The sequence below is a fragment of the Dipodomys spectabilis genome, unplaced genomic scaffold (assembly GCF_019054845.1).
Source record: "Dipodomys spectabilis isolate Male_0828 unplaced genomic scaffold, ASM1905484v1 ptg000069l, whole genome shotgun sequence".
Lineage (NCBI taxonomy): Eukaryota > Metazoa > Chordata > Mammalia > Rodentia > Heteromyidae > Dipodomys > Dipodomys spectabilis.
Window position 1 is genome coordinate 3023528 of NW_024870746.1, and position 20321 is coordinate 3043848.

General features: G+C 38.8%; 1 protein-coding gene across 6 annotated transcripts in view; it reads left to right on the forward strand.

Annotated features, from left to right (window-relative positions):
- Aim2 (absent in melanoma 2) overlaps window positions 1-20321 on the forward strand; it is a 45382-nt gene that overhangs the window by 7896 nt on the left and 17165 nt on the right. The window lies entirely within an intron of this gene.

The window sequence follows — 20321 nt, forward strand, 5'->3', positions numbered from 1 at the left end:
TCTGGTGCTCCTGTCAGTTCTGTCCCTCAGTTACCCCTGCCTTTTGTCTCCATTTGCCTTCCTCAGATCTGCAGTTTTAACTTGTGATTTTTTGATGTATACATACAACTTGCCTTTATTGTCTCTTCTGTTAACACACTGTTTACAGTGTCCAGAACCTTAACACTTCTCTGTCTCCTTTCTTCTGTGGTTAGATCATTCATCTGTTACAAGGGACCATCTGTCCGCTTTCTTTGAACCTTCTCCAGGGTTCCTGAACACAGATGGAAAAAAATCACTCAGCCATATCCATAAATTTTCAAGATTCCCAACTTAAGCAAGTCCGGACTAAAGTAGCCTCTCCTTGTTACCTATGATTTTCCTCAATACACCCATCCTAACCAGAAATTACCGTAAATGTGTGTTTGTTTATTATCTTCCATTACTGAGATACACGGTGAGGAAGAACCTTTCTTTTTTTATTTTATTTTATTTATTTATTTTTTGTGAACATACTGTACAGAGGGGTTACAATTACATGGGCAGGATAATGCATACATTTCTTATCAAGCATTGCAGCCTCCTCCTTTGTTTACCCTTCACATCCCTTCCCAGCCTCCCCCCACCCCCCCCACCCAGTTCACTCCCCCCCCCCCCACCAACGTTGTAAAGCTCGTTTTCGACATGACAACTTGTACTTCTCATTGTTGCAACAGGTCCACCTATATCCTTAAACGACTTGTTTTTCCCCATCTCCTCCACAAGTTATACTGACATCAAATATAGTGAAAACAGGGGTTATACTGTGGGGGAGGGACATACAAAGCAACAGAGATAATCTTATAAATGCATTAGGAACAAATGCATGAAAGAAAAAAAACATTTAAATACATATCTAAGGGTTCATTTGAGGAAGAACCTTTCTTTGTACTAATCTCGCACATGGCACATGGTAGGTGCTACTTATTAAATACTCAGAAGATGTTTGTTAAACGAGTTAATCAGGCCCACCACTGCCTGACATACATAGAAGTCAGTACTATAGCACTGTGTTTTTGTTTTTGTTTGCAAAATTGAAGAATATTATTGAAGGTGTACAATGATGAGAAGACAGGAGCCATGCTCAAATCTGTCTTCCCTCTTGGCTGGTAGCAGAGTAAGGGGAAATAGAGATCTGATGGACTGTAGCCTTCATGTGCAGTCTACACGTGATATTTGAGTAGAACTTCTGAATGATTATGGCTCATTCCAGCAGTTAGCAACGGCCTTCTCCTCCCATTTAGGCCCTTGAGGTCCTGCCATTCATTCTCCAGGTTCTACTCCTCAAAGACTTTTGGTACCACCAAGTTCTCAAGGTCATTTTAGGGTCTTATGCTTGCATCCTGGAAACAGCTTGCTTAGCTTTTAAGAAAGAGGAAGTTGCCACTTGGTGGCACAGTTTCACTTTCACTAAGAAAATTTTTTTCCTAAGCTCTTCTTTCAAGGTGGAGTCAGAGGTTTTCCCCTTAGCACTTGTTTTTCTCCATTGTAGAATTTCCAAATGGTGGATTTGGATAAATGGAACTGAAAGCCCATGTGTTAAAAAAAAAAAAAAAGCTTGCTCACCAGACAATAATTTATTACTATGGTTGAGAAGTGATGCAATCTCTAAGATCTGGGAACAAGTTGTCATTTCCCAAGACTGACTTCTCTCTCTCTCTCTCTCTCTCTCTCTCTCTCTCTCTCTCTCTCTCTCTCTCTCTCTTTCCCTCTCTCTCTTTCTCTCCCCCTCTCTCTTTCTTCCTCCCTCCCTCCCCCACCTCTCTTTCTCTCTCTCCTTTCTGAAATGAGGTAAATGAGCTACCTCCTCCACATATACTCACTGTAACATATTGTGTCACTTTAGATCCAAAAACAATGGGGCCAGTTGATCACAAACTCTGAAACATTCAAAATTGTGATCTGAAACAAACCTTTCCCCCTTGTATGTTGACTTTTCACAGGCTTTTGTTTTGTTACAGTAACAGAAACTGACACACATCCTAGTCTCTTTGTTCCCTTACATGTAGCTTTCTGTAGACCAGCAATACCCAACAGAACTTTTCACAGAGTTAGAAATATCCCTTATGGGCACTGGCCAGCTGAGGTTGCCCCTAGGTGTGAATAGGAAAAACCTGAAATGTGGCTAGTTGACTGAAAAAAACTTTACTTTTAATTTTAATGAAATCTACATTAAAATAGCCACATATTGTTAGTGGAATCTGTACTCGACAACACACATAACTCTAGATTTTCAAGCTCTGAGAGTACAGGGCCATGTCTGTACAGTTTTCTATGAAATTTCTCAGGGCTGGCACTGTGCCTGGTTGATGGGAGGCATGCAATATCATGAAAGTTGGATGAGTAATCTGTAGATTATGTCTCTTAGCAGTTGATCTTTTCTGTAGTATGAAGGCTGAATGTTAGGAAAGTCTGTTTGAGAAGGATTTGGATATCTTTGCTGATGAATTAAAGAGATTTAAATTTTTATTATTGAATGTGTGAAAAATCTTAACTGTGAGCTAGGAACCACTGCTTGGCTTAACGTACCTGAATTTCTATTAGAAGTTTCTTATTTTGCCTTCAGTCTCAGTTATGCCATAGAGATTTTTTAAAACTGTATTTTCATAAATTGTCTGAAGATGTATAAATGAGAAAAAAGAAAGAGATCCCTCCAGGGAACAAAATACTACTTCAGAATGAAGTGGGGATTTCTTTATTTCTCCTTTGTGACTTGAGTGCTTACAGAGGTTGTAATTCTTGAGTTAGAAAACAGCTGTGCCAAGTTAGAGATGTGAGCTAACACTTGTAGTTTGTGCTAAACATGTACCAAGCACTAATCAAAGCCATCTGACCATGCTTGTGACCTTATATGACCTTTCCCACAACTTTTGAAGTAACTACTATTATTATAACTATCTCACAGGTAGTTATAGGCTATAATACAAAACAAACCTGACATGGCTTCTTACCTGAGATGAGGATTTGAATTCAGACATTCTGGTACCAAGTTCCTTTTCGCTCTTATTGCCTCAGACAATTACTGGTAATCATCCCTCCATGCCTGTCGTCACTGGCTTGCTGTGGCTGGACAGTTGTTGAGTGTGTTGTGTGGTGAGAAGTTCCTGCAGGTGATGTTTGAGATGAAAGGTTAGAGTCAGGGGATTGAAATAAACAATGAATGTGAGTGGGGGAAATAGCTTTGCAGCAGTAGAAAAACAATTTGTCTTGGGATTAGAGACCTTTGTTTGCTGACTTAGGAAGTTTAAGGAGATACTGCTCACCTCATTTGCTTATCAAGATTGCATATGTAACAGGACTCCATAAAATACAGAGGATTTCATCCTAACTGATGTGCGTGTGGGGAGGGGGACTTCCCGAGACTCCACATTAATGGATGTCATTTTCAGAGAATTCACAATTACAGAACATGGTTGTTTTGCCTGAATTTGTGGAAAAAGTCTTCCTTTAAGAATTTATGACCATTCTGTAGAATGAGAGAGGAGGTCGGGGCTTCCTCAGTCCCCTCACTTAATCTTCTTTACACTTCCAGATATTTGTGCCTTGCAGTTGCTTCAATTCCAGAACAACTCGGGTTCTAGGAAATCAACCAGATCACAAGGAAGTGAATGGTGTAAGGATGAAAGGGGCACTTCAACCTCTGCATCTCCCTACTTGTCCTTTTCCCCTTGATGTGGATATTTCCTCATGCCTTGAAGCAGCCCAGGTTACACCTCTGCTCTCATGGCTGCCCACAGCACAGAAGCAGCCAGCTTTCTCTTCTATAGCTCCCTCCAGTTCCACCTCAGGCTGTACTATATCTTGCCTGAGAGCACTGTTGGCCCCTCTGGCTCTGGATCATAAAGGGCTCATGGCCAGAAGAATTAGGAAATGTTTAGTGAGGCAGTCTTGTGAAGAAGTAATTATCTTTTAAAGCTGGACAAGGAGAAGATTGGAAAGTAACACCCCAATTGATTTATTATTATTTTATTGTAAAGAGTCTGTACAGAAGGGTTACAGTTACATGAGTAAGGTTATGAGTACATGTCTTATCAAGCATTTTTACCTCCTCCTTTGTTTTTCTCCTACTATCCCTTCCCTCCCAACCTCCCAGACTCCTTCTTGCACCCCCCTCCCCAAGTTGTAAAGTTCTTTTTCAATATAATGTCTTGTATAACCCATTGTTACAATGGGTCAACCTGTGTCCTTATTTCAGCTTTTGATATTCCCCTTCTCCTCCCTAAATTAGAAAAATGTATATACAAGATTCAGGGCACCAGAATCAAATACAGTGAAAACAGGGATTATACCATGCAGGAAGAACACACAAGAGAAACAAAAAAAAAATCACATAGTATATTTTAAGTACATTAAAAACAACAACATGAAGGGTAGAACCTCTTGTGTCCCTATCTTGGGGTTCATTTCTCTTAAGATCATCTTATATGGTCATATGCACCTAGCTTTTGACCTTTTCTGCTTGTCCTAAACTTATACTAGTTATTGCAAATAAGAGAATCTATGGGACCTATATTTCTTTGGCCCTGGCTTACTTAACTTAGTATAATTTTTTTCCAAGTCTTTCCATTTCCTAACAAATGGAGCAATGTCATTCTTTCTGATGGAGGCACAGAATTCACATTTTCTTGATCTGTTCATCTACTGAAGGGCATCTGGGTTGATTCCATATCTTCACTTATGGTAAATAATGCTGCAATAAACATAGTTGTACTGGTAGCTTCAGTATTGCCTTGTTTGTGATCATTTGGGTAAATACCCAAAAGTGGGATTGCTGGAGCTCTATGTGGAGTGTTTTGAGGAACCTCCACACTGCTTTCCAGAGTGGTTGATCAAGTTTACACTCCCACCAACAACGCAGTAGGGTTCCCTTTTGGCTACATCCCCCCAGCATCTGTTGTTATTGGATTTCTTGATTATAGCCGTTCTAACTGGGGTGAGGTGGTATCTCCATGTTGTTTTGATTTGCATTTCTTTTATGGCTAGAGAAGTTGAGCATTTCTTCATGTGTCTTTTGGCCATCCTTCTTTCCTCCTCAGAGAAGTTTCTCTTTAAGTCTTTAGCCCACTTATTAATGGGGCAGTTGTTTCTTTGAGGATTTGTTGTTGGGGGATTTAATTTTTTGAGTTCCAGGTATATTTTAGATATGAGACCCTTGTCTGTTGTATTGCTAGTGAAGATCTTCTCCCAATCTGTGGGCTTTCTATTGACCTTGCTAGCCATGTCCTTTGCCATGTAGAAAGAAGGTCTGCAGTTTCATGCAATCCCATTTGTCTAATCTTTCTTTGATTCCAAATTCGTTTTTTTTAATTCCTTTCATGTAGAAACAAATAGCAACTCAGTTGTGAAATCCTGGATTATTTTTCTCCTAGCCCGGGGACATTTACTGAACTCAGTCTAAACTAGCCATTCTGGTAGGTGGTAGTCACATGATTTTCTGTTTCTCTATAAGATATCCCTGCAAGGTAGGTTTTATTGTCTCTTTTTCATAGACAAGAATCAGAAAGGCATCAACATGCCCAAAGACAAGTAGCTAGGGAATGGAAAAACCAGAATTTGGAGATGTAGGGACATGGTAAAGTCCCTGCTTTTTCTACTACACAAGGTTGCTTCTCTTGAAGTGTTAATAAGAAGGCTTGGGGAGCTAATGGATAAAAGGAGGATCTGTTCAGCATGTAGCATCAGGGATGGATAACATCAGAATTACACATTAGCTTCAAAAGGAAATGTGTGTTACTTCAGGATACAGCCCCGTATCTTTTGTAGTGGAGCCTTTCCCAGAGTCCAAACCTACTCCTTCAATATGATGGATAATCTGCCTTTGGTAACACAAGAGACAACTGAGATATGACATGTCAACTCTGGTGATTTAGTCTATGAGATTCTAATCCAATTCTCTAACTTCTGTTGCTTCTCTACTTTATCACTTTTTTATCACAAGCTTAGCCCTGACATGGTAATGAACATTCATAGTCACCTGCATCAGGTATTTTTGTAATATATATTTTTTATTGTAAAGATACTGTACGGAGGGGTTATAGTTACATGAGTAAGAGAATGAGCACATTTCCTATTGCTGCGTCAGGTATTGAATGGAGATTTGGGTACCTTCCTTTGCAATGTTCTTAACTAAGGAAGTAAGAACATTGAGATTCTTATAATGTACAATATTGTCCATAAAGCAATTAAAATTTTGAATACTTCTAGCCATTACTGACTTCATGATATCTACTATGATGTTTTTAAGGATAGGCTTTTTCAAATACAACCATGGTACCTGAAAGATCTCAAGTGATATGAACTTGATGTATTGGGTGGAGTGATTTACACAACTTTTGGTCTAAGCTCTATGTTCTAGAACATGTAGCCAGTGAACTAGAGTTATCAGTGGGAGCCATTTCAAAAGCAGAGGCCCTGGAGGCTGGGATGGTCATACAAGGGTCCAGTGTTCTTGCCTTGTCTCTTGCTCTCTCTCCCTCCCCTTTTTCTCTCTCTTTCCCTCCCTTCTCCTTCCCTCTCCTCTCCTGAGCCTTTTGTACATGCTTGCTTCTACCTTATTTGCTGATTTATTACATGCAGTTTCAACCAAATACAGTCAAAAAGCAACTTAATTAAAAAAAAATTAAGAGACAATTTCAGTGACAGTTTAACCTCCAATATCTGTGTAACATAGCTCAGTTGCCTCAGAGAAGCTCTCTCTCAGTGCTGTTGTGTTGTGTGTTTAAATCTTTGGTGATCTACTATGTTCTTTTGTGAAAAATCGGTCTTCTCCCTCCAAATCAAAGGATGCTCAAAATGGTGCTCAAAGACATGGTGATCCTCCGAATCCATTTGTTTAAGTGATAAAGTAAAATAATATTTGTTCAAAGTTGGGCTATATTGTGGGAGAAATGAATGAAGCATCTACAGTACAGTACTGAGCATTTGAGACTTGTTCTCAATGGCAGTCTCCTTAAATCCATACACTCATGGCCTACTGAACCCTTCTCACAAAGCACCTCAAAAATAGAGCTCACACAACCAATCCAATGGGTAAGAGTTGACACTCCCAAATTCCATCTAGACTACTTTTCTCCTGCTTTGAGGTAATGACTGAGGGGGGCACATTTCATAGTTTCCCTCCTCTTGATTTAGATTAAACAAGTTATTGTAGATTACAGAATAGAATGTGTATCACAAAAATAACCACTTTCCCCATAGTTATGTTAATTCAGACAGCAATGCAAAACACTTAAAAGGATTTTCACACTGAATGGCGGAATTATGTGTGTTGTTTCTTTTCTGCTCTTATTTGACTAAATTTTCTAATTTTTGAGTAATGATTTAAATTGCTTTTGGAACAACAAAGGCAAGAACAAATGAGCTTAATAAAATAAACAGTGAAATAGTATAATTTTCTACACTTATTTATTTTACTTTTTTCTGGCATAAGCAACCTAAAATAATAATTAAATGAAAAGCAATTAGAGATAAAAAGCAAGAAGAAAAGTTGAGTTTAAAATGTAAACTTTTATTTAACAGTTCCAAAAGAGCTGCATAGTTTGCAAAGTTACCAATATTTAAAAAATTCCTCATAAGAACATTGGATTCCTTAACGTTGTTGTACACTGCTTAGATACACAAAATAATATTGATAAGTACATGTGTAAGATGTAATGGCATAACAATAGAAGAAATAGCTATGTACCTACTACCAGATTTAAGAACTAGAATAGTGGGCTAAGTGGTAGAACACATGCCTATCAAGTAAAAGATCCTGAATTCAAATACCAATATGACTATCACACAACACACACACACACACACACACCAATACTTGTGAAGCCATTGTGTCCTCTTCTAGGATAATCCACTTTCTTCTTCTCTGAAGTACCTACTGAGTTTTGTATGCTGCTATTATTTGCTATCTGTTTTCAAATCACTAAAAATAGTACTTATTTTTATCCATTTTATAATTCTGAAGTAGAATCAAATTATGTGCATTCTTCTATAGCTTGTTGAGACCCACTTATGCTAACTCTATCATACAGCTGTACAATATACTTCTACATGAATAAACTATAATTAATTTGCCCATTTTACTCTCTCTCTTGTTCGCTTGCTCTCTCTCATAAGATGTTATTCATTTTTCTGTTTGTAAATGTCACGAAAGTATGTATGTGAAAATATGTGTGTGGGATCTGTTAACATTCCTTCAATATTATATTTATACAGAAATAAATTGGCATGTGGTTGCAAGTTCAGGCTCTGGTATCAAATTACCTGGGCTTACATCCTGATTCCTGTATTTAGATTTTTATAATCTTGGGCATATAATCTAGGGTTCATATCTGGGCCTTCCAATCTGAGCAGGAATACAACAACTGTTCCTAACCCTGTGATCCCAGTTGGGCCTGGAGATACACTGGAGACATGAGCGTTCACCTTCCCCCTCTCAGCTGGCTGACACAGGGAGATATGTATTTCTCTCCCCTCCTCATCTTCCTCTGTGGCCTCCTCCCTCACAATAAGAACATCAGCCAGCTTCAGTCTACAGTTGGCAGACTGACAGTGAATGCAAGGCAGTCTCTGGTCTGTGTAATTTTTCGGTGTGTTTGTGGGGAGGATTAGTTTATGCATATTTATGGCTTCTACTGGTGTTTGCTGTCACAGACTGCTGCTGCTGGCACAGCCATGAAGTTTGGGTCATCTTGTGCACGTTATATAGCAACAAGTGCTTTCAGCAGATGCAGCATGGTGAACCACGTTTCTGCATCATCTTGGTAATCTGTTAATTTTTGCATGCTCAGACAATTTTTTCACATTTTACTTTTGTTGCAACAGGACAGATACGCCATTTATTTCCACCCGTGTTCATATAACTATTTCCCTGGTAAGAACCAGGAAATAAAACTGCTTTTTCTCCAAGAACCTCTAGTTGACTGTAAGAATACAGATCTAAGGTTTCATTTTAGTCCTTTTCTTCCCTAAGTTGTGCCTAGAAATTGTGCTGACATTAGGATCCATGTGTCCTGTTGGATCTTTATCACTTTTGCTTCCTATGGACCTGGTACATTGCCTGAGCCCAGGTGGGACCATTTATACAAGGTTCCAGGTGTCCTTGGAGGCCCCCTCACATCTGAGCATTCTTACATATGACACTAATGACCATCTCTTAAGGAGGATATTCTCCATGGAGAGGGGCAGAGCTACCTCATTTTCTGGCAATTACCGATGGACATGCACACACGCACTTCCCTCCATTGATTAGAACGTATTTTATAATTCAGCATCGTCAGTTACTCTCCAAATAAAATAACACCCAGAGAGGCTATCTGAGGCTGATTGCCTACATTGATCTGATTTTAGATTGCTCCCAATATAGAGATAATGCCCTGATTAAGGCATGTGTACTGATTGTATTTTTATAAGTATATAATCGTATTCATTGTCATTAGTTACATTTTTTTAATCTTCAGAAATGTAAGATAGTTCTTTTATTAGGTCTTTGGAAATCACAGGATTGTATCATCCCCTTCCCTGATCTGAGTAGTTGAAGAGGAGGCCAGTCTATAACAAGCAAAAGGAAAGAGAACCAGCCTAGAGCATCATGACAAACACGTCATGTGTCCTGACTCTAAACAACTTCCTTCAGTGGTCACATAGCCACACATGGGATTGAAGTATTAATTAAAGATAAATTTATTGTATTCTATATTTGTAAGACCAAGAATGGATAGGTATAGATACCTTTTATCTGACCCTATTGCTCTTCCTTCTTTGCTTCCATTGTTTCTTTTCCTTCCTTCCTTCCTTCCTTCCTTCCTTCCTTCCTTCCTTCCTTCCTTCCTTCCTTCCTTCCTTTCTCTTTCATTTCTTTCTTTTATCTTTCTTTCGTTCCTTTTTTCTCTTCTGTGTTTCTTTGTTCCTTTGTTCTTTCCTTTTCCCCCTCCCTCCTTCCTTTTTTCTTCCTCTCCTCTTCTTCCTTTCTTCTTTCCTTTCTTTCTTCTTTCCTTCCTTCCTTCCTCCCTTCCTACCTTCTCTCTCCCTCCCTTCCTCTTTCCCTTCTTCCCTTCCTTTTTTCTTTCCTTCCTTTCTCCCAGATATGCACACACATTCTCTCTCTCTTTCTGTCCCTCTTTCTTTTGTTTCGTTTGGTTTTGAAAAAAGTTCTCCCAATGAAGCACAGACAGGTTTAGAACTCCTGATCCTCTTGCCCTAGCCTCCCAAGTACTAGTATTACAGGCATATACCACCATGCCATGCAGAGATCACTGTTCTCTTTTCTAGCTGTATTATTTAACAATTTATTCTTTAAGTAACTTAATTATTTTCCCTTTCTTGGAATCACACAGCCAAGTTCTAGAAATTTAACATTAAGATTGAGATGTTTCATTTAACAATCATTCATCTTTTCAGTTTCCAGACTGTATCTTTATCCCATTGTTTTCGTTGCAAGAAAAGATTAAATGAGGAGGAAGGTCAATGGGGAGTTATTTGGGAAAAGGAGTCACAGGAGGAAAAGTTGTGCTGAAAGCAAGGGAGCCATTTGAATTTGAGTCTTTGAGTTTGATGTACTTCATGTTAATGCAGTTAGGGTTTTCCCTTATAGAAAGTTTTTAGCATCAGATTAAAATAGAATTTTACCCCAAAGGCAGATATAAAAATTACTGCTCCCAACAATCTCCTTCAGTTGAACCATGACTTGAGCACATTTGATGCTGACATTCACATAAAGATCTTTGTCTCTTGACTTAACTCTATGAACAGCTCAAGGTAAAGGAAAAACAACAAGCAATCTTCAGAGTAAGGAAAATAGTACAACTTCACAGTAAACGTTTAAGTAAAATTTTAGATTCTGTCTGAAGTTGCCATAGAAAGTATTTAATGAAACTTCTCCTTTTAAAGATTAAAAATAAATAACAAATAAAACTACAGAGAGAGTCATTGAATTGTCACAATGACAATAAAAATTGACATAGTTATGAAATGTGAAGCAAATTGCATACTTCTAACAGTATACAGGGAGGGCTCAATCTAACATTTGTAATTTATGTATTTTAACCTTTGGTATATTTCTAAACTTTATATCCATATGTTCTCTGGTATATATCTTTGTTTACACTGCATTCTTTGTTGTGTGTGTGGGTCCTGATGTTTGAACTCAGGGTCTAAGTGCTGTCCCTGAACTTCTTTTGCTCAAAACTAGCACTCTACCACTTGAGCCATAGCTCTACTTCTGGGTTTTGGGAGGTTGGCGGGTAGTTTATTGGAGATAAGAGTCTCATGGACTTTTACTGTCCAGTCTGGCTTCAAACTGTGATCCTCAGATCTCAGCCTCTTGAGTAGTGAGGATTATAGGCATGAGCCACAGGTTCCTGGCTGTATTCTTGCACTTTCCTTAAAAGTAACAGTGTTTGTGAACATAAATGAAGAGCTGAGTATTTTCTTAAGCTGGATTCTACTTAGGTCAGTGAAAAATAGGAAAGAAGTAAGAGTGAAATAGGAAAGTTCTAATAATGAAAAAAAAAAAAAAAACAACCTAGGGGTCAAAGAACTACTGTTGATTCACTGTAGAAATCTACAGTATAAATAGCTCTGCTATTTATCACTGTTAAGTTAAAAAATCAATTTGCTAGAATGAAAGAAAAACCTGAAGTGGCCTTTTGCAAGACACAATTGGCATGATAGATTATTATCATTAGAAGTTCTTCAACACACCATTAATACAAACATCTGGATACAAATTTAAAAAGCAAACTTGTTCATGTCTTCAGATATTGTTTTGCATTTTTGTAAAAGGATGGTCCCTTCAGCCAGGCTTCTTATTGATATTTAAAGGTTAACTTAGTCTCAGGTATGATGAGCATCCTTTATTTTACTGTAACCTCAGCAGTCTGCCATCATCTCTTACCAACTACTTGACACAGCCTGGCCAAAGTGTCATCAGCATGAGTGACAGATGCAGGGATCAAGGGAAAACTTGGAATTAGACTATAAATTTTGGGCCCCGGTCATTGGGAGACTTGTGGTTCTATTAACAGTAAAAGGGAAGTCAGAACAAGAAGTTATTTATATCTGGAGAGTCACTGATTTAGGATGTTCTGAGTTTGAGTTTTTCATTATATATTTGGGTAGAAAATGGCTAGACATTTTGAATGAACATTTTGAGTTTTAGGGCTGTGGGTTGTGGAGATTTGGGCTTAGCATGAGTATCATCTCTTGAATAAACATGCACTGAGGTCTTTCTATATTTGAATATCTATATTTGCATCCTTCTGGTGCTATTTTTACAATTTTGCTATGGAGTTTACATTTTGATGAAAAAGGCAGAGGTAACACAAAACTATGTCAAAAATCACCTGATGGTGTTGACATTAATGATATTAGACAGTGTTTTCTGAGTGTTTCCTATTTTTATATTACTTTGTTTAGTGTTTTAAATGCAAAAAAATAATTTTTATGATATAGCCCTATGGATTAGGTACTGCTGGGTCCTATTAGGTACTATCATGGATCAGATACTTCAGTAGGTGAAGGGACTTTCTCAAGGTTACACAAAGTGCTGGAGAAGGTATATTACTTGTGTAATATGATGCTAGATCTCCTGAACTTCTGTGTGTTATGTTGCTTTGATGAAAAGTTACAGGTACCCTTAGAGCAAACAGTAGAACACTGGACCCACACAGGCTCAAGGTGGGAAAGTTGGGAAATAATTTCAGAGAAAGTAAAGAGGGAATAGAAGTGAATCGTATCTCCCTAAAGGAAGAAGGTGACATGAATGACAAGGCATCTTCAGGGCAACTGGAGTGAAGTGGATGGGAAAGAGGGACATGGAGGAGCCTGGCAGGAGATGAGAGAAAACCCACTCATTCATACTGCTTATTCACCCTGCTCATTCACAAGACACACACATTCACGAGATAGAGAGAGGAGGAGATGAGCAATGTAGCTAAGAATCTGGCAAAGCTTTAGGATCTACTTGAGCTTTGATTTTTGCTTTGACTTTTCATTTAATCTCTGTTTCAGTATATTGTGTACCCAGATACTCAGAGACACTGGGGTCAAAGTCACGGAATGAAGGGTCCCAGCTGGAGGAAAAGAGTGGCAAGTTTCCTAGATCTGAAATAGAATTGGTGAGATCCAAATGTTATGCTTTTCTCCTCAAATTTTATTGAGATATGATGGACAGATAGAACTGAATTGTATATAGGAAATAATGCGATGGCTTCACTAATGTGTACCATGTGAAATGATTACTATTTAGACATTCACTTACGCAGCTCCTTGCGTAGTATCCTTTTGCTATGAGGGCATGGTGAGAACACACACCATCCTCTGGCAGTTTTCACGGATATACTACCTCACAGATCCCCATATTCTTTGAAATACTTTCTACCTTGTCTCCCAGGACCTCCCCAACTCTTGCTTCTTTTCTTTGGTGTTCTGACCTTTCTTTGTAAGTCTTCCTTCTTCACTCTCCTTCTTCTGCTCAGCTTTGTACTGCCTGAGCTCTGTGTGGTTCCAAGACCTGCCTCCTTCTTACTCAATGTGCCCTTTTCTGACATTCTCAGCCCAGTCAGAGTATCTCCTGCCATCTGTATTCTGTTGACATCCATAGTATTAGCCAGAGTTCTGACCTTTCATCTACACACCAGGCTCATAGATTCAATTAAATATCTTTATTTACATACCTCATGAGTACTTCAAACTCAATACTTCCAGCATTAAACCTACAATCTTCTCACCTATTCTGATCTTCTCTTCCTTCAGGGTCCCTATCTCTTTAATGACACCATCAGTCATTTGCTTTCCTGACTCAGAAATCAGATAGTAGTTCTCTAATCTTCATTACTATTTGTTTTTGTTTCTCTTTTGTGCCAGTACTGGGGCTTGAACTCAGGGCTTGGGAACTATCCCTTAGCTTTTTTGCTCAAGGCTGGTGCTCTACAATTTGAGCCACACCACCACTGTAGCTTTTTGGTGGTTAATTGGAGATTAGAGTCCAGAGACTTTCCTGTCTAGCATTGAACTGGGTTCCTCAGAACTCGGTCCATTGAGTAGCTAGGATTATACATGTGAGCCACTAGTGCCCAGCTCTCCATAACTCTTAAGTGAGTTTTTTAATGGTCAGGTGTCGTATTTAGGGCTTTCTAGGACTTTTGAGAAAAGAGAATAAACAATATAACAGAAAATAAATGTCTTCAGCAAATAATGCCAGACAAAGCATCCCAATACAGGGGAAATAATACCATTAACACAAACCTTTCACACTTTACAACAGTTACCTCAAAGCAGACCCACATGCCTAAATATAAAATATAAAAATTCTCAGGAGGTAATATGAGAAGATCCAGATAATCTGGATGTAATGATGACTTTAACTGCAACTACAAAGGCACAACTGTGAAAGAAAGAATCAATAACCTGGCTTTGTTGAAATTAGAATGCACTGCTCTGTCAAAGACACTTTCAAGAGAATGAATAGCCAAATGACTACAGATTGCTAGGCAACATTTGCAAAAGACATGCTTGTTAAAACAGTAGTATTTAAAACATACAAAGAACTCTTAATATTCAACAGTGGTCATGGAGGCCTGACTGATAAGATCTTACCTGAGCTGCCATCTGCGGAATGGGGGACAGGGCCTTGCCGCAGGAGATGGAGGTCTGCAGTTCTTGTCTGATTCCCTGGGTGTAGTGGATGCTCTTCCTTTGTCCCATAGCATCTGGACCATGTGTTTGTTAGAGCTGTTATTGTAATTATTCAGTTGCATGTCTATTTCCATGACTTGGCATAGTCACTCAACATCTGGAACCTTGTCTTCATTTACTTTTCTGTTCTCACAATCGAATGCATCGTATTAAATATTCAGAACACCATTGTTGATCCAGTGAATGAGAGATGAGATACGCAAGTTGATGTCCGCATAGAATCAGGCTCCAAAGCTCCAAAGTTGGAGTTCGGAGTCTGAGTTTCGCAGGAATACATATGTGCTTGAATGGCCCTCTCACATCAATGTGACTATTAATACCAGAAAAAGTCACTCCATCAGAGTATCTTTTTTTGCTTTGTTTTGTTTTCATAATGTCTTGACCACTCCCTTCTTTGAATCAACGTAGATGTGTGCTATGGATCAACTGTAAATTTCTACAAAAACTTTTTTCATAGGAATGAAAGGGACACAAAACCATTTTCACCAGTCTGAGATCTAAAGATATTATCCAGAAAGTATTGAGAAGCTGTAGGATATGCCAGTCTCCACAGCTTTCCAAGACACCAGATTTATGTGGCTGTACTCCCCTTAATTTTCCTTTTAAGCTCTCCAAAGAGACGGCTGGGATTCCAAGAATCAGAATCAAAATAGCACAGATGACCAAAGCTAAAGAAGAGACAGTGACTTCTCCATAGGAGAGGATGATGATGGAAAGATTTATGATGTTCACCCCTAAGGACTTGAACCTGAGCAAATGATGTCAGATCTAAAAGGAAGCATTCACTTTTACTGTCACTGAATCTCTGTCTGCTGGTACCTCTGAGCTGGTATCTTTTCTCTTAAGCTTCAGCCTTTCTTGAAGCTTCTCTGCCAGCCTGTTTGTACCAGCTTGTTTGTAAAGCTGACCTTTATGCCACAATCCCTCTTTCAGGGTCACACAAGATACCTCTCAGAGCAGTGGTCCACGTATTCACCTAAGCCCCTCATAACACTTGGAATCTTTGAGTAAAGAACTCATCTCTTAACTGGGTGCCAGTGGCTCATGCCTGTAATCCTAGCTACTCAGGAGGCTAAGATCTGAGGATTCCGGTTCAAAACCAGCCCAGGCAGAAAAGTCCCCATGAGACTCTTATCTCCAATTAACCACTCAAAAACTGGAAGTGGTGCTGTTGCTCAGAGTGGTAGAGCACTAGCCTTAAGCAAGAGAGTTCAGGGACAGTGCTCAGGCCCTGAGTTCAAGTCCACAACCAACAAAAACAAACATATCTCTCTTCACAGTCTAAGGTTTTGTTTTATGACCCAACCATCTCTTGGAGCCCCTAGTCTAGCCAAAATTGGATGCTCTGGTGAGATTCATAAGGAGCCCTTTATTTTACATCCTGACCCATCTTAGCCATGAAAACATCTCCATTCCAACCTTGCACCACCCACTTCTTTGTTCTCATCCCTATCTGTTTATTTTTAACACAGTTTAAAACAATATCAATTCATCTTCTTTTCTCAGTCTCAAATACGACTCACCTCTTCATATCCCAGGTAAAACTGTTATTTGTTAAATCACTATTCTATAGCTACATCTATCACTTTTTAACTTAATTTCTAATTTTTTATTGTTCTTATAAAGGTGATATACAAAGGGGTTATAGCTACATATGTTTGGTAAAGAGTACATTTCTTTTTGGACAATGTCACTCCTTCTCTCATTCTCTCCTTGTTTTTTCCTCCCCATCCCCACCCACAAGTTGTATAGTTCATTTTCAACATAGTGTCCAGTGAGTACCACTGCTGCATTAGTTCACCCTTTGTCCAACATTTCTGTCCTTCCCTTTTACTATCAAAGACAAACAAACAACCAACACAAAAAGAAAAGAAAGCAACAACAGCAACAAAGGAAAATAACCTCTTGCTTCCATTTCCTGGAGTTCTTTTTAATATTTATTATATGATCAGTTGCACATGGACATTACACCTTTGTGCTTTTCTCCTAAGATAGCGTCCTTTGGTCTCACTGTGTATGAATGCCTAGAGATCTGTATAATTTAATATGACCCAGTATATTTTAAATCTAGCTTCCATGTACAAGAGAAAACATGTGTCACTTATGTCTCTGTGCTTGGCTTACTTCACTTGATATGATTTGTTCTAGGTTACATCTATCATGTTTAATACTAATAACTGACTTGACTGATGACTCTGTGTGGTTCTAACTTCTTGGCTTGCCTGGAATCATATTATCATAACAGTCACTTAATGGAGAAGATCACATTTTCCCCATTGCACATTTGAGGATATGGATACTTTAAAGGGTTGTAATTTACCAGCTGTCACATAGCTAGTAAATGTAAGACTCAGGATTTGAGTCTGTGTCTATCTGGTTATATAGTTGTCAGCCACAGGCAGTGAGTTAAAACAGTGGGAAAAACGCCAGCTTTTCAGAAGTACTGGCATGAGGAAAGTTGGCGCCATTCCTTTAGAGTAGATGTCATATATAGGAAATGTTAACTGGGCTTCCCTTGCTTCATACTGGGAGTCTTCAGAGAACTTACTCTATATTTCCCTGTCTAAGCAATGTTCCTTTCATTCTTCCGTATCACCAGTTTTCCTTCTCCCAGGTCATTCTTTTCAGCATGACAACAGCCTGTAATTTCTCCCATGTTAGAAGAGCAAGCAAAGAAACAAACAAACTAAAAGAACTTCTTTCAATCCCATACTTCATTCCACCTCCTATCACATTTCTCTGGCCTTTTTAGAGAAAATTAGTTGGATTTTCCTTGCATTGTCCTTTTTCTGTCCGTTGACTGACACTAAATATTTTCATCCACCATTTTTCATCAGAACTAGAGTCATCAATGTCTTCAGTAAACCTACCTTGTGAATTCTATGCCATTTCTGTGGTACTCATCTTAGCTAGCATTATCAAATGCATGCCACAGTTATGTCCTTAATAGTTATCTCCTAGCTTCTAGAATATCATCTTTTCTTGTTTTCTACACTCTCTCTCCTTGTTTTCTACTTCCTTTACCAGGCTGGTCTAAGGCTAGTCACTATGTACCCCTCACCGATAGCCATTAGAGTGGTCAGAAGGTCAGTAGCTTGACCTTCTTGTTTCTTTCTGCATCTCCTCCTGTGGTGAAGTCACTCATCCTAGGTGCACTCCAATCCACACCACACTTGGCAATGACATAGGTCAAACATCAGCCTATCCTACTGGACACAGGTCTCTGCCTGGTACCATGGCAAGTCTAGAAGCTCTATCTAGCACAAGAGTCTAAAGATAGCTGTGCTGGCTGAGGATGGGGAGCTGAGGATAGGGTGATACTACAGTGGATCATATACAGTCTGACAGCTATAGGGAACATGTAGTCCTGGTGGAGGGTGGCAGGGTATCAAGCTGCCAATAATGCAAGCCAAACTTGAGTCTGTCCCATCAGCATGCAGATAGCAGTCTGATGCCAGAGGAAGGAGGTCGAGGCTTTGTCTGTGAGTTCTGACCTGGACAGAGGCCTTTGGTTCTGCCTGCTGCCAGATCTTACCACTGCAAGACCAACAAAGTCTTCTGTTAGCTTTTGACCCTGCTTCCTAGTGAATAGATTTTTGCTCCCCTCTCTGTTGTACCAGGTTGAGGGAGGAGCAGTGGAGGTTGACAGTGGCCTGGCTATTGCAGTTCCAACTGGTCTCTCTGGTCTGGGGCAGAGGTTATGGGTTTTGCCATACACTGGGTTTCATCCTTCCTTTCTTCCCTTCTCTCCATACTGCTTTGAGCTGGAGGAGAGTTAAATATGGGCCATCTTTTCCTTCCTGAGCTCTGTAATGTGACTTTTCCTATTATGATACCAAGCCTACACTATGTTCTTGAAACTGGTTTACTTGGCTGCTACGAAGGTAATTTGGTATATGACTGTTCAAACTTGTCAAATATAATCACTGGAGGGTTTTACCCATCTGCCATCTTGTTATACTTCCTTGAAACTCTGGATTTTGGGTTGTTTTATCTAACCAATTGGATTCAAAGAGCCTTGGAAGTAGAGATGTCCAAGAGCCACAAGTATCACAAGTATAACTCCGTGGATGTTTATTTATTTGGTAAGCGTTTATTTAATATCTATTGTGTTCCAGATACTATTTTAGGAGGTAGGAATACAGAAATGAGCAGTAAAATCTTTTCCCACAAGCCACTTCTATCCCACTATAGAGCAACAATGAAAAAGTAAAGAGCAACAGTGTAAAATAGTATATTGTTAAGTAGATAACTTCCTTTTTCTTTGGAGTGACCAGAAGGTCAGCATGGTCTTCTTGTTTCCATATTTCATCCTTTGGTAAAGTCACTTATCCTGGGTTCACCTCAGCCACACCACATCTGATAGTGACACAGGTCAAACACTGGACCCAGGTGTCCAGTTCTTTGGAAGATCTCCATAATGGAGAGGAATAGGGACACATGTCCAGGGAAGTTTAATCTTAAAAAGGGATAACTGAGCAGAAATCTAAGAGTAAGAGGATTATGTGTAAAGAGAGATAACTGTTTTAGGCAAAGAAAAATAACTGCTATTATCTTTTTATTTTATTTATGGCAGGGATAGGTATTGGAGAAGCATGTACCTTCCAAATCACAGCCAATAACATTGCCTTTAAGAAAACATTTAGCAAGGAGCTGAGGGCCTGGATTTAGAAGACTTGGGGCCAGACTTCCTAATTACCTTATATTAGTCATGTGACCTCCAGTAGGCCATTTCCTCTCTTGAGTACTCAAGGAGTACCCATTTATTATAGTACCCTTGAGGAATTATAATAAATGGAAATGTGCTTTTTCAGATCTATCATGCTGGCTCCTTACACTTGGGGTAGAAATTTTCCTATTTCAGACAAAAACGTATACTGTGTAAAAAGTATTATTTTTCATATTCCAACTTCTTCTAAAAGCACTTTGTAAATTGTGAAATATTATCCAGTGATCAGCTATTTTTCATGGTACATTACCATACACTTCAAATTATAGTTCTATGTTTTTTGAGTCATGAAACCACCAAATAGATCTGAATGCATTTTCTTTGCATATAAAATTTTCCCTGTAACCAAACTTGTGTGTGTGTGTGTGTGTGTGTGTGGTAATAGTGGTTGAACTCAAGTCTCATGCATGCTAGCTAAGTGTTTTACCATTGTGCTCTATCCTTAGCCCAGTTTTTAAGCCTTTAAACCAACTACTAATGGAGTAAACTGGAAGTTTTGCACTAATAAGATTAAAACAAAACTTCAGAGAAACAGCAATCTTAATTTTATCATATATAAAACATGATTATGTTATCATATAAGAGGATTATAGGAAGATTAATTTCATATTGCAAAAAGGAAGGATGCCAATTCGATTCTTTATCATATTACAGATACTCAAACAAAGTTAGCTTCCTTCTTTGTTTTCCTTCCTGATAGTCCACTGGGAAGATCTGTCACTCTAGGTATTTCAAGTATATTCTTTATTCTGAAAATGGTGCTGATAATATTTTTGATTATCTCTCAGAAAGTAAGTAGAGTTTCTCTAGTTGTTAGGAATCAACTTATAAGGAAAGTGATATTAGTAATAGTTTGGAATTATTAACATTCATTCTGTTGATT